Source organism: Dufourea novaeangliae, unplaced genomic scaffold (assembly GCF_001272555.1).
Source record: "Dufourea novaeangliae isolate 0120121106 unplaced genomic scaffold, ASM127255v1 scaffold78, whole genome shotgun sequence".
NCBI classification, from domain to species: domain Eukaryota; kingdom Metazoa; phylum Arthropoda; class Insecta; order Hymenoptera; family Halictidae; genus Dufourea; species Dufourea novaeangliae.
The window spans coordinates 597,732-611,327 of record NW_015373959.1 but is presented as its reverse complement, the minus strand read 5'-3'; the positions used below and the strand labels follow the sequence as shown (position 1 = coordinate 611,327).

Here is a 13,596-nt window from a genome sequence, read left to right as displayed (position 1 = left end):
TTCATTTTCTCGTAAATTTTAACACGGTCCTTCTTTGCACACTTCTTCTTTCGCACGCTAGGTATCTACCGTGTAAAAACAGACACAGGTGTGCCCCTTTAGGCTGGGATCTCACGAGCGTTGAAATGACGGACGTTGGGACGGATGTTAATTTTGACGGATGTTACATGGTTATCACTAGACTACGGATTTTATGCGTTTATAGCCCATAGGACTCTGTGAAATACAATAAAAGACAAAACTTTCATAGGATCCAATGGTTTTTCTATTTTAATTTAAACCGAATAAGATACATAATTAATAGGAAAAATAAATTTCTACATATACCCCTGTCTTTGTAAATTACTTTAGAAACTGTTATTTTGCATGAAAATCCGCAGTCTAGTCATAACTAAACTGTAGATGTTTATGCAAATGTAGACTTTTGTGGGTATATTAACAGAAACTCGAATCAAATAGAAATATCGGCTGAATTTGCAAAAGCACCCACATCCGATGACTCTGACTGTGACATATGTTAGCAAGCTCACCCTCCCGAGTAACCTTTGAAAGGTTTAAACCGCCGATCATTGGTTATTAAAAAGTTATTAACAAAGAAAGATTGAAAAACGTACCGTAATTTTCCAAGAAATCTGAACTCTTGCAACGTAGTGTTTTCAAAAAATACTGTTCCAACCATTATGCTGATCTGAGTTGGTTAGAGCTAGTTAAAAAACAAAAATAATACTGTTCAGTGCATTATACAGAACTGAGTTAGTTAAAGCTAGTTAAAAAACAAACAGGGGGAATAACTACTTCCTTATTTCGTCGTTGAATTCCGCCAAAAGTCCGCGGTGATAATAATGATAACCTTTTCTCTTGAACTGTCTCTAATTTAATCAATTCTGAATTATTTTTTTCCTCGACTGTCTCTAATGAATGTTGAAGCATTATACTGATTCGAGTTGGTTGGAGACAGTTCCAACCTTTTTTTGTTTATAACCTTTTTAATAACCAATGATCGGCAATTTTAACCTTTTGAAGGTTAATCGGGAGGGTGATCTTCATAACACATGGATGCTTTTCGGAAGTTTATCCGAAATATCTTTACTCTATCAAGGATTCTTGTAGGTCCGAACTAATATAAAGATCTCACCGAATTTCACTGAACTTTTTACTATATTAAATTCCAGACACCTGAGTATGCTGTAAATGCATAAAATCCGCGTTGGTTTTGTCCACCGTAATCTTTTCACATCAGTACGTGGTAGGCATCCATATGAACAAGATCGATGATTTGGAACTCTCGATTTTCGTTTATACATTATGAAAAATACAAATGAAAAAACGCAAGGCAAGAAAGTCTTGGGTACACGCCATAAACAATTCAAGATTTCCAACAGGCGATACATTCGTTGGTCGTCCCTTACAAATTCGCACGTTTTAATATTATCATTTAACCGGGGAGAGGTGGTAGAGCGCGCGTTCCCCCGTTCGTCTTGGAGGATGTTGCTCGTTCGGGGATTCCAGGCAAGATTCTTCGGCCGGGCCCTATAGAAATCCGGGCGAAGGGAGCAGAAGTTGCGGAGGAAGACAATATAAACCGTGAAGGGCAAAAGAAGGGGGGCAGGCTCGTTAATTTTATTCGCGCTAGCCTGGACCACCTCTGCCTCCCACCACCTTGGCATTCAGCGAAACAAAACGCGGCGAAACAACGAAGATTACTCGGCTTCCGTACCGGAGGCATTCGACGGAACGACCTATATTATACGAGTTTCTATACTCTCAGCCTGGGAAAGGGGTAAGGGTCGAAAACGAACGAACGACTGGCGCGGAGGGAGTCGTGGACGACGGAGGGAGGAATAAAACGATATGACGGGTGAAAAGGATACAATGAATACCCCTTTAAAATACTGCGATCCGAGGTATAATGACCTCGGCTCGGCGCGAATGCGAATTCGTTAGCGTTTCGCATCGACAACCCTTACACACGTGCATTTATTCCGCTAACGTGTATGCTCGATCGTGCTACAGGGGGATGGTTATCTATTCTTAACACTTTATTAAGCGGTAATCTATTAACTCCTTAACGCCCAGACCCTTAAATCGTTATTTAAAAATTATGAGATTGATGTATAGTGGGTCAAAAAAGTATTCGTACACCCTTTAAAACTGAACAACTCTTTCAAAATTGGTCCAAGTGACATGAGCTTCTTTGTGAAGTTAGAAGGATTAACGTACTAGATGATGTGTTAACAAAATGTTGAAAAAGTTGCATTTGGTGGGAATTGCAAAGGAAATAGTGAAGGTCGCTTTTTGCGACTTTTTTATCTGAGATTGTAATGAAAATTTAACGAATACATTGCTTAGATTTATATGTTAGCTGTATGCATCCTGAAAATTTCATCGAAATCGGTTAACGTTGTTATGGGATACAAATGTTTAAAAATGTTGAAAATCGCAATTATTTGCGAGTTTTGAACTACAACTGTAGTATATCTAAATATTTTTACATCCTTCGATGCCTGTTACTCGTTTCTGTATTAACCGATTTCAATAAAAGTTGCAGCATGTATATACTTGACATAAATCTTCGAAATGTATTTATTAAATTTTCATTATAGTTTTAGACAAAAAAGTTGTAAAAAACGATATTTACTATTTTCTTCGACATTCTGAAAAGTCGCAAATTTTTCAAAGTTCTTTTAACACATCATTTATTAAATTATTCCTTCTAACTTCACAAACTTCTACTTCTTTGACCCACTGTATATGTTGTATCTTGTTACTTTGATGTCGAACATATCGATATTAACCCCTTAGGTGTTTTATTTCATTTTGAAAACGTGTACTCGTACGCCTTATTATTTTAAAGCTATGACGAGTATAATCGACAAAAACAGAGTAAGTCCATTTACTGTCAAACTGAAATAAATTTTAATAAAATGCAGCATACTTTAGGTAACTGAAAACGGAGAATGCTTGGGCTTGGTCTGACTGACAAGGGGAGGTCACAGTCGTCGGGCCGCCGATTTTAATGAAACTTTTTCTGATGAATCTAGAGCAAGGATAAGCGAAGTTCATGTAACGTAAATGCATTTATCAAATGCTCGTATTCTAGAAAATAACTATGTTTTAATTGCTTTTATGGTGCATTTCATCCATTAAATTGTCAGTTGAAGTAGAAATATAATGAATAGCTTAAAATAATGTAGAAAAAAATGAACAAATTTAACAAATAATACAAAATTAAAAAAAAGAAACATGAACATTTAAAGAAAAAAAAATTAATTTCCCGGGGTTCCAACCATCGATATAGTGGTTTAACAATCTAGTACCCACTTACCACCTTCGTTACCGTAGCTATGGTAATTAGCTTCTATTATACCTGTATTTATTGAAATCATAAAAATTGAATATAAAATATGTTCATAAGAAATGGGTATGGTCGAAAACGGCAAACTAGTGTCGGCTTATTTTTCCTCTAGATTCCCCCAACAATTTGTCATGAAAATTGATGATCCAACGACTGTGATCTCTCCTTGTAAGATTTAGGTGTAAATGGAGAGGCTGTGTACTCTGCTTATGCGTTCGAATGTTAAGAAAGAACAGATGATTTCGATTCTGCATTTCCCTAGTTGAAAAAGGTCCGTTTAAAGGGAGTTCTGTACAGCTAGATTATTGTTGTCTTTGTTAAGTAGTAATTTTTTTTATCGTTATTGGGTAAGGTGAGAAATATGAAACATACGAAACCACATTAGAATTATCGTTTTACAAATACTTTGTTCACGAACAGGTCGGATTATACTATTAATCATAAAAAATCAGGGAAATCAAAATTTTCAGCTGTTTTTCAGCAGATCTGTATTACTATCGTACGGGTTTTGGAAATTTTCTGAAAGAATTCTTATAAAATTTACTGTTTTACTACGTAAACGTAGTCTTTCCGAATGGAAAATAAGTAGATGCAGGATTGGATTTCTATCACGGCTGAATCAACATCTGCCCAATGGAACAACACGGCAGAGTCGTTGTCCTTGCGCTTTTGCTGCAAAAATCCGTCGATATTTCACTATTTCTTTCTGCAAACATTGCCAAGCGAATACGGCGGAATTTTATATAATGTTGGTTTTATGGTTGAATTGATATCGACTTTCGGAACAAATAGTTTTCTATACCCATCTGCAAAGCTCGCCAGAATCTTGTTTTCGTTTTATACTTTTTAGCAAAAATACATCGATATTTTGTTGGACGTTCGATCGAATACGACTGTTTTTTTCTGTGGAAGTATTTGAAAAATGATGAAAAAAGCTTGGCCTATACCTCCGAACGAAACTGATCTTCCATTTTCCATCACGATCGGACACTACAGCCATAGGAAATGGTTAAAAGGGTAGGCGATCAAGTTTATGAGTTATCACGAATTCAATGTGTTACTATTGGGCAGAATTTCGGCGAAATCAATCGCAGCTGGTGCACGTGTGTTAGTGGCCCCGCGTGTATGTTTCACCATGTCGGGACGATTTATTTTTTAACTGAGAAATAAGCTGGGCGCATGCCTCGAATTCGACAGACAAATTCATCTCTGTAGAGTTTGTTCGACCATTACAATACACAGGGTGGCCCACATAACTCTTAACAGCCCAATGTCTCGAAAACTATGCCATCGATTTTAAAGTTCTTGGTCTTAAATTGCATGAATCTGAAGGGCCTTTCTAACTACATAAACGTGAAGTGGCCCCCCCTTCCCCTTTAAGGGTGGGCGGGGGTACCTTTATAATTTTAAATGGAACCCCTTATAAAACGTTACATATTTAGATTCTACAGGAAAAGAACAAGTAAATTTTGTTTGAAACATTTTTTTGTCAGACATTTCCATGATGAGATATAACAGTTTGAAGTTTCGACTTGTAGGTACTTACTTGAAACACTCGGAAATTGCGTTATTGAATTATACGCGCTTGTGTCCTTTGCTTACTCGTGAAGAAACAAAAACAATAATATTTACAATTCTTGAGTTTGACTCAATTATCCATGAAAACGTTCTCAGTGTAGAGCTGTTATTCAAGCAGTAACATTGCGATTATGGCTATTTTTGATACAGAAGTAAATATGTTATTAGTTTTAGATGAATGCCAAAAAAATTATCGGCGTGCAGATGTGATGTTTTTCGAACGTTATGGGATCGAAAAATCTCATGTAACATTTTATAATTTAGAAAAGCGGCTTCGTGAGCACGGTGGATTTTGTAAAAAATCTCGCAATAAACCTAAACCTGTCACTAATGAAAATAATACTGTCAATATTCTTGCTGCAATTACATTAAATCCTCAAATTAGTCAACGTAAACTTACGCAAACATCACATATCAGTCGTTCTTCAATTCAACGAATTTTAAGAGTCAAGTTAGTGACATCATAACCGATGCGGATTTTACATTGCGGCCGTTTACGTTACATTCAACTATAAACGGATATTTTCTATGTAATTTGTTGTGTCGCAATAGTTTAGATACTTGTATTGCATACGGGGCTACGTTTCGGCATAAACTCCCAAATCGTTTACATTCGAAACAACTTGAAACCAATGCACAAACGACTATTTCTGAAACAACTGTCCTACCGAACATGTATCGCATGAACTTTTGAGAGGAAACTGAAAAACATTAGGTATACCTTTGGAACTTCAAGCAAAATGGAAGAGATTCTGTACATCCTTGGTCACAGAAGATCGAAAAGAAACTAGCAAAGGAGTGTTCCAACCTTAAGAACGAAGAAGCTGTATTTCTTTGAACCACAGAAATCGGTCCAATGTGCCCTTCAGTATTGAAGTGCAAGAAATGTAAAAATACAATGTCTTTAACGCATGCCAATTTAATGTTCAATTGTTATTTCTACATGGACGAAACAACTGAAATGTCGAAATAGTATAAATTAATGTTTTTTTTTTTGTATTTCGTTACATTTGGCGTTTCTACAACGTTTTTATTAGTTTAATGTCGCAATACCACTAATATCACCAATAACATAGTTAAATACATCGTTTACTGAAAGAATGAGAATATTATCTCTTAAGAACAGAAAATAAACTCCTTAATATTAACACATTCACCGACGGCGATCTTGAGGGGAGACACTTAGCTGAATGCCGCCTACAATTTTTAAAAGTCTGTAACTGAATATCGCAGGGTTCTGTTATTTAAAAGTATAACGGATTAAAATTCACGGTTTTGAAACATTGAACAGCTTTAGCTAGTTATTATCTAAAGAGAATATCTGACGTAACCAAAATTTAAAATCAAGATAATGATTATCTTGCTAAAGAGAAACGGGTGATAATGCTACAGATTTTTAAATGACGTAGAATTACGTTACTGGTACTCAAGTAAAGATTTTCAAATAACGTTGGACTACATTGCCGATTATGAATGTGTTAACTGTGCCTCTCAGACACATTTGCCCGATCATGTTCATTATCAACGGAGGGTTAGTCTATTCGCAACGAAGTATGGAACAAAAAGTTGGATATTATGTTATGAATAAATGTCCTTGATAAATTCGTGAATGAACTTGGGACGACAGGAAGGACAATGGAAAGACGAAAGTTTACTCCAACCTCAACGAATGTCGCGACTAAAAAGTGGAAGTTGGTTTATGTGCCGCAGAAAAAACAATGGGAATCTTCAAATATATATAATTTATAAACAACTTGTGTATGTATTATAGAACATTCTATAGTATCAAGGACAGTAGAATGTACAAATTGCGCTTGTGATTCTTAATACTTTGCTGACGAGAGGGTTTTCGTGTTTGCAAATATACAAGCTTCAGGTCTTTTAGACGTATTTAGAAACTACTACTTAACTTTTATTTTTCAAACTTTACATACAGGAAAAGCGATTTTTTACTATTCTAGTTCTTATTAAGAAGACGTACCTACTACTACGTTAACTGCTCTCAGCTTTTGTTTTTGAAAGATACTATCGCGTCATTAGACATCAAAGTATTAAACATTGCTTTCTTAATAAAAATGAAAAATATATAGCAAAGAAATTAGGATAACGGTTTTCTAAGAGGTGTGTGAAATAAATATCCCACATTAATATGCAGTACAAGCGTAATTACATAATTGTTAGAATAATAAAATGTGGGTCTAAAAAGGCCCGGCGACGACGGTTCGTGTAACTCTATTCGCGACGGCCATGCGAGTTTGGTATCTTATTACAACAAATTTTTCATAAAATCAAGAAACTATAGTCATTTTTAGAATATTTAAAATATTTTTTTATAAACAATGTGTTTGCTCACGATAAATAACGAACTATCAGTCACAGTAACACCGTTCTTCTAATGATTGAAAGTCATTTAAGGAGGGAGCCTGATAAAAACGGGCTAAAAATGAATGGATCTTTGGGAATTACTTGTGAAGAAATTAATAAACCAATCACTTTGAAACTTTGGGAGTAGTTTATTATACAATTGAACTGAATACAAAAAAGTTTTATTTTCACGACAAATCCATAAATATTATAGTTATCAGGATTTATGTTTATCCGGTGAGCGAAAAAAAGTGTTCCGCGGCGGGGATCGTAATTCAAAAATTCTTTACGGCATAAACCTACATTTATAATTTTATTGTTTCAATGACTCATATTTTTTACCATTTTTTATTTGAAAAAAGTTTTTTTTTTAATGTCATCATTTTGTAAATTTTGCATTTTCTAACTCCGAAATAGGTTCATGCTGTGAAGAAGATGTTAAAGAATATTGCATGCAAGGCCGGGGCAGTTGGTTAAATATTCTCTTAGTTACATACCCCGGCGTGAAACACCTTTTTTGCTGCTCATAAAGTCCTAATGACAATAATATTTATTTTGTCGTGAAAATACAAATTTTTGTATTCAGTTTAATTGTACAGAAAAGTAATCTCAAAGTTTCAAACATATTGGTTCAATACTTTCTTCATGATAAATTCCCAAAAATTCGTTCATATTTAGTTGTCTAGACCAGGCTCCCCCCTTAAAGTAGTTTCGTTCTGCCGATTATCAAGAAATGTTCCAGATATTGTCACTAAAATGATAAAGTATGCGTTTACCACAGTGGCCACATGCAGTTAGCGGGTTAAAAAGATTTCAATCCTTTTAATTCAATATTCAAATAGAAAATAATGGCACGTCAGACTCCATCTTGACAGCCGAGTAATAAGAATTTCCACTTTATCGTTGAAGGGTTAACCACGAACCAAACCGAGAAGTGTTATCCAAATCATTGCTCTGTCACATTGTTCCTGTGTCGTCCGACTCGCAGAACTTTTCCGCGTGGTCGAGGAGCAACGACACTCGTTCACCTTTCGAGCACCTACAAGACCATGTTAAGTACGAGTGGATTTTCACAGGCGTCGTACCGGCCGAAAATAAATCACGGCTCATCGCCACCGCCACTGCCGCCGTCGACGTGGATCATTCTCTACCGGTCTCCCCTTTCCTTGCTTGCGCGCGCGTGCAAACAGAAACCCGTTGTCTCCGTTTTTCTTGCGCCTCTTGGGGGAGGTAGAGGAGGTTTCGGGGGTGGAGGAGGTTGACCGATGCGCGGACACGGGACGTCTGACCCACATTTCCGTTTTAAATAACGCGAGGCGGCCTCTCGTTTGTTCCCTCGCCTAGATTTCGCGCGCGATCGTTTTCTTCTTCCGTCACGGCGACTCGTAGGCGCGCGCGCGTTCTTCGATGACGTTCATTTAATCCTTTCCGTTAACGATTTATATTTTCGAAGCAGAAATTCTGAAGAACATTTTTGTTGCAAGGATCGTATTTACACTAGAACTACCAGCACTTAATGTATGCTAAGTTACATTGTGTAATATATTAGTACGTGTATATAAATATACACGTATATAAGTATTACACTATAATATAAAGTGTATAAGAAATTCGAGTTAACATAAATTCCAATGATAGTATCTCTGGGATGTCAGAAATTGAAAAATAAAAAATCTAAAGTCCGTAATTTTGATGGGTTCGGTAGTTCTAATGTTAAAACCTATTCTAGGATCTGAGATATAAATTGTTCATTATAATGGACAATCGTGACGCTGTGGATTATTTTTCAATCGGTGATTATTTTTGTACGTGATGGATTTTCGTCGGCGTATATATCTTTCGTTTCGGTTCAATCATTTCCTTATAAATACTCTTTGGTTAATTTAGTATTTATTCTTCCTACATTTTTATACGTTTCAAGTGCAATCGATACTCCAATATTTGGACTACTGTCTGTATAAAATTTTGGAAATGTATGAAGCGATATTCTGACATAATCTTATAATAAATCAAATGTTCAGAATAATGAATAAATATTACCAATGCCATTGTTTCGAATTTCGTTTTCATCACACACTATATGAATCTCAAATTTATTTCAATTATCCCGAAAGTTATGCAATGCGTTACGTTGTCCACTTGAAGGGATACTTGTTTTCATTATGTTTAGCTCACAGATACTACTAAACATATTGTAACTATTTCAATTTCACTCAAATAATATATAAAAATTCGCTTATTATGTTTTTTTGTACAGTACGTTGAAAGGAAATGATGTTTCAAACTAAAAATATTCAATTTCATTTTCAAGAAAGTACAAAATTCGCCGAAGTAAATAAAATACTAGATTCTAGTATAGCATATTAGATGGCGCTTTTGTAGTGCAAATGTCAGTTTAAATGTTCTTTTAAACTACAGAATGCGTTTTCTTTCAAAATACATGTTATTTAACTATTTCACCATTTCGTTCACAAATTATTTCAAAATGACCAAAGAAATATTTTGTTGTATTTTTGTGTATATTAGATGACATATAATTGATTCACGAGAACATTTTAACATTTTGAAACTGTCTAATGTCATTTTTCATTCGTTGCCATTTCACAACTTTTTTACTTTGATCACAGTTATATATACCTACTATTTCTCATTATAATGTTATTATTCATAATAAAATCCAATTTTTCTTACCATTGATCAATAAACCCTTTTAACATATTTAACAAAAATTACAATTTTGTAAGTTCCTATTGCATTTGTAACAATGCTCAACACTTGAATTTTATCAAACGAATGAGACGAAGGACCAGTAATGTCTTATTTTACCGATAAACTTTTAACTGTACATTCAACTATGTGCCACAGCGTCTATACAAGACTAGAAGAAACTATATACTCACAAATATGAAAAAATACATGATACTAATATTTTATTTCGCAATTTCAAATACGTAGTCATATAGCAACAGTGTGAACGAAAGGGTTAAATACATTTAAAGTTAGCGTACATTAGAATGACCGCGGTGACCGAAAGATTTAAAACCTGTTGTTACGTAGTGAATCGTTAAATAAGGAAGGTAACGCTCACATTTCACGATACAGTTTACTAGATGAATATTACAGATCTAGTACCTACTAACTATCTCAACTACCTAATAACTAACTCATCAGTTGGTCAAAGGAGCACGATGAAGGTTCGGTGATACGTATGGAATTTTGTTACCGAATGATATATCGATGGCCCTGTCCAAAGGGTTTTTATGTCCTTTTAGTGATTCAGCAAAACTGAACCTTCCGGCAAGGATTTACTCAGATAACACTATGCGTCATTGCAATGAGTAAATATGCATCCTATCTAACACTTTTAACACGTCGCTTATTCATGAATTAATTTTTCTTTTGACATCGTTTTATCTGTGAGAATCATTGATCCACGGTCACTGGTACATCGTAGGTTCATGTCCATTTTAATGGACATCTTGTGTTTCGTAAGTACCGAGCATATACCTACCATATAAACTATAGCGATCGAAGGCGATGATATTGTGTATCTAGGTATATACAGTGGACTCTAACTATATTGCCACTAAACATATTGCCAAGCGAGGTACTTCCCCCTCACACGTACTTTCGACCACACAAATTCGCTATCCCACCACGTTGCGTACGCCGGCGCACCCGACCAACCAGCTTTTGCGCAAGCGCTGAGGCCGAGGCTATGGCTAGACTGCGGATTTTTATGCAAAATTATAGTTGTTAAAGTAATTTATAAAGACAGGAGCAATCGTAGAAATGTATTTTCCCTCTTAAGTATCTTATTGGATTCAGAATAAAACAGAAAACTCGTTGGATCTGATAAAAGTTTTGTTTTTTATTGTATTTTCCATAAAATCGGCAGTCTACCTATGGCGATAGATAACTCATTTTCATTGTACTCCCCTACAGCCCCGACCATGGCAATATAGTTAGAGTCCACTTTACGAGTACTGTTTTAATCTTTATAAAACCGCGATGGATATCTGTGAATTATTGAAACAAATTTATGGAAACGATATTTTTTTCTTTATTTAATAGTTTATTAGCGGTCATTAGCGTGTAATAACTATTAGCGACTATTATACGAAATGAATGATGTAATGTGACTGTCGACGGTGTTATCTGTTCAATAATGGTCACTATGCAGATTTAATTGTTTCTGTAATAAATATCGCAGGAGTTTGAACAATTTTCTCTTTCATGCCTCTTGTTGCCGTTGATGACGGTACACGCTGAAACAATTATAGTTATGAGAGAGAACAATTCCAAATAAAACAGTAGAGTAGTTAGAAAAAGAACACTTTCTGTCCTTAAATTCTATTCTACGGATTTATTATAATTAATTCCGAACTCAATCGCGACTGAGGTAAGTACCATGAAGGCCATTCTACAGATGTATTATAAGCAATTTCGAAGTCAAATGTATCTGAGTTAAGTACCATGAAGACCATGTGCGCAAATATTTTGCTAACTATTAGGCGTAGGGTAGACAAACCTTAATATTTTCGTATAGAAAATGCGTTGTTCTTTCAAATGTTGGTGCACAAAAATTAGCATTCTATTTATCAAGGTCACCTTGATATCGTAAACAAGTCGGTTAATAGGAAAAAAAATCGTTTCAACATCAACCATTTACTATATATATATCTTTCCGGAACGCAATATATCAGACGTTATTCGGTTTTATTATCTATATTGTATTGTGATAATTTACCTCGTCATTCGATTTCTTTTCGGAAGAAAAATTGGTCGACGATTTTTCTATAAACAAAATTATCGTCTACGCGAGGTTACAATCTGTAATTTCCGTGATAATTTCTGTACCACTTCGTATCGTACCTAAGTATACAATTAGAGAATAATTAGCTTTTTATAGCAATGCAGATAACCGATGAATATTTATTATCAATAAGAATACGACGACTTGAGTTGTAATATTGAAAGTGATTTTCTTCTTCATTATTCTTTCGATATAACCAATGACAGGTTAAAGGCCGTTACCGTCTGAGTACGGCGCAACTAGCTCAAACGATTTTCCTTAACGTCGTGGTGGGAAGCTTTCCTTCGCCTTTCACCTGTCATTACGTTACGCGGTGCGCTAACAAAAAATAATGATCGTCGTTACCGCGGTCGGATAATGACTACAGATGAAGAGGCGCGGGGTTAAACCGTGATCAGCGAAATGGCGGGCTGAGCGGTTTTGAGAACCTACCCCCATTAAAGAACGGTCTTCATTTTTCAGCCGGCATTGTGTTCGGGGAAAATCATTCAGCCGTTTTTCTTGAAGCAACAAAGACACGAAGCATCGTAAAAAAAATTAAATTAAATTCGTGGATTGCGGATGTTCATAAGAGAACACAGATTTTAATGGAACGATTTACAAAAACTAGTATCGAACGTGAGTTTCCTTAATTTATTAACGGTCCAAAAATCTCATTAAATTTTATAAAACTTTTAGCTATAATGAATTTTAAAGAAGCGCGTATTCTACAATGGTCTTTCTAAAAAGTTTGAGCTAATTCATGTATTTGTAGACTAATTTCCAGAAACAGAGATCCAATGGAAGTGGCTTCTTCGATTGAGGGTTTTATTAAATTAAAAATAGAATACAGCATTATTAAACTTTACATCAAGTTAGACCGCTTCAAGCAAACGCAGCTCTGCGTGAAACAAATGAAATTATATTCTTGGGAAAGTACTGGGTAATAATATGTTCGTACTTTGAATGCAGAGTTGTAGAGAAATTCACTACAAATTATCTCTGTATTTGCAAATGAAATAAATAACCTCAGAAATTAGAATAAGGTAAATGTCCCAGTGATTGGACACTATCGTGAATTTTTGTTAATATTAAATTTAAAAAAAATAACAGCGAACTTCAAGATAGAAAATAATTACCCTTAGTTATTTCTTATCATAAATCATATAAAAATGTTTGCAAAAGCGCGATGCATTATTTAAAAAAAATATTATCATTTAACAATCATGAACTTGAGGCAACATGAATGCCTTTGTAAATGTTTCGCTAACATTGAGAGCGCATTTCTTAAGCTCGTAAATAATAAATAATTCGTGTGTTTCTAATAAGTAAAGGTTCCTTGAACTTATTAAAGTCTCGTGAATTGATAGCAAATTTGTTGTAATAATACCTTTTTTTTTTAATGTCGAAATTACCGAGTTTATTTACTGGTATATGAGAATGCTGATTGCGTAGTCATTGGACGCTTGTCCAGTCATTCGAGCAGCATCAAGCAGAGAGTTAG

The 13,596-nt window shown here is 35.1% G+C and overlaps 1 protein-coding gene across 7 annotated transcripts in view; it reads right to left on the bottom strand.

Annotated features, from left to right (window-relative positions):
- Positions 1–13,596, bottom strand: part of LOC107186411 (CUGBP Elav-like family member 2) — a 476,981-nt gene that overhangs the window by 203,217 nt on the left and 260,168 nt on the right. The window lies entirely within an intron of this gene.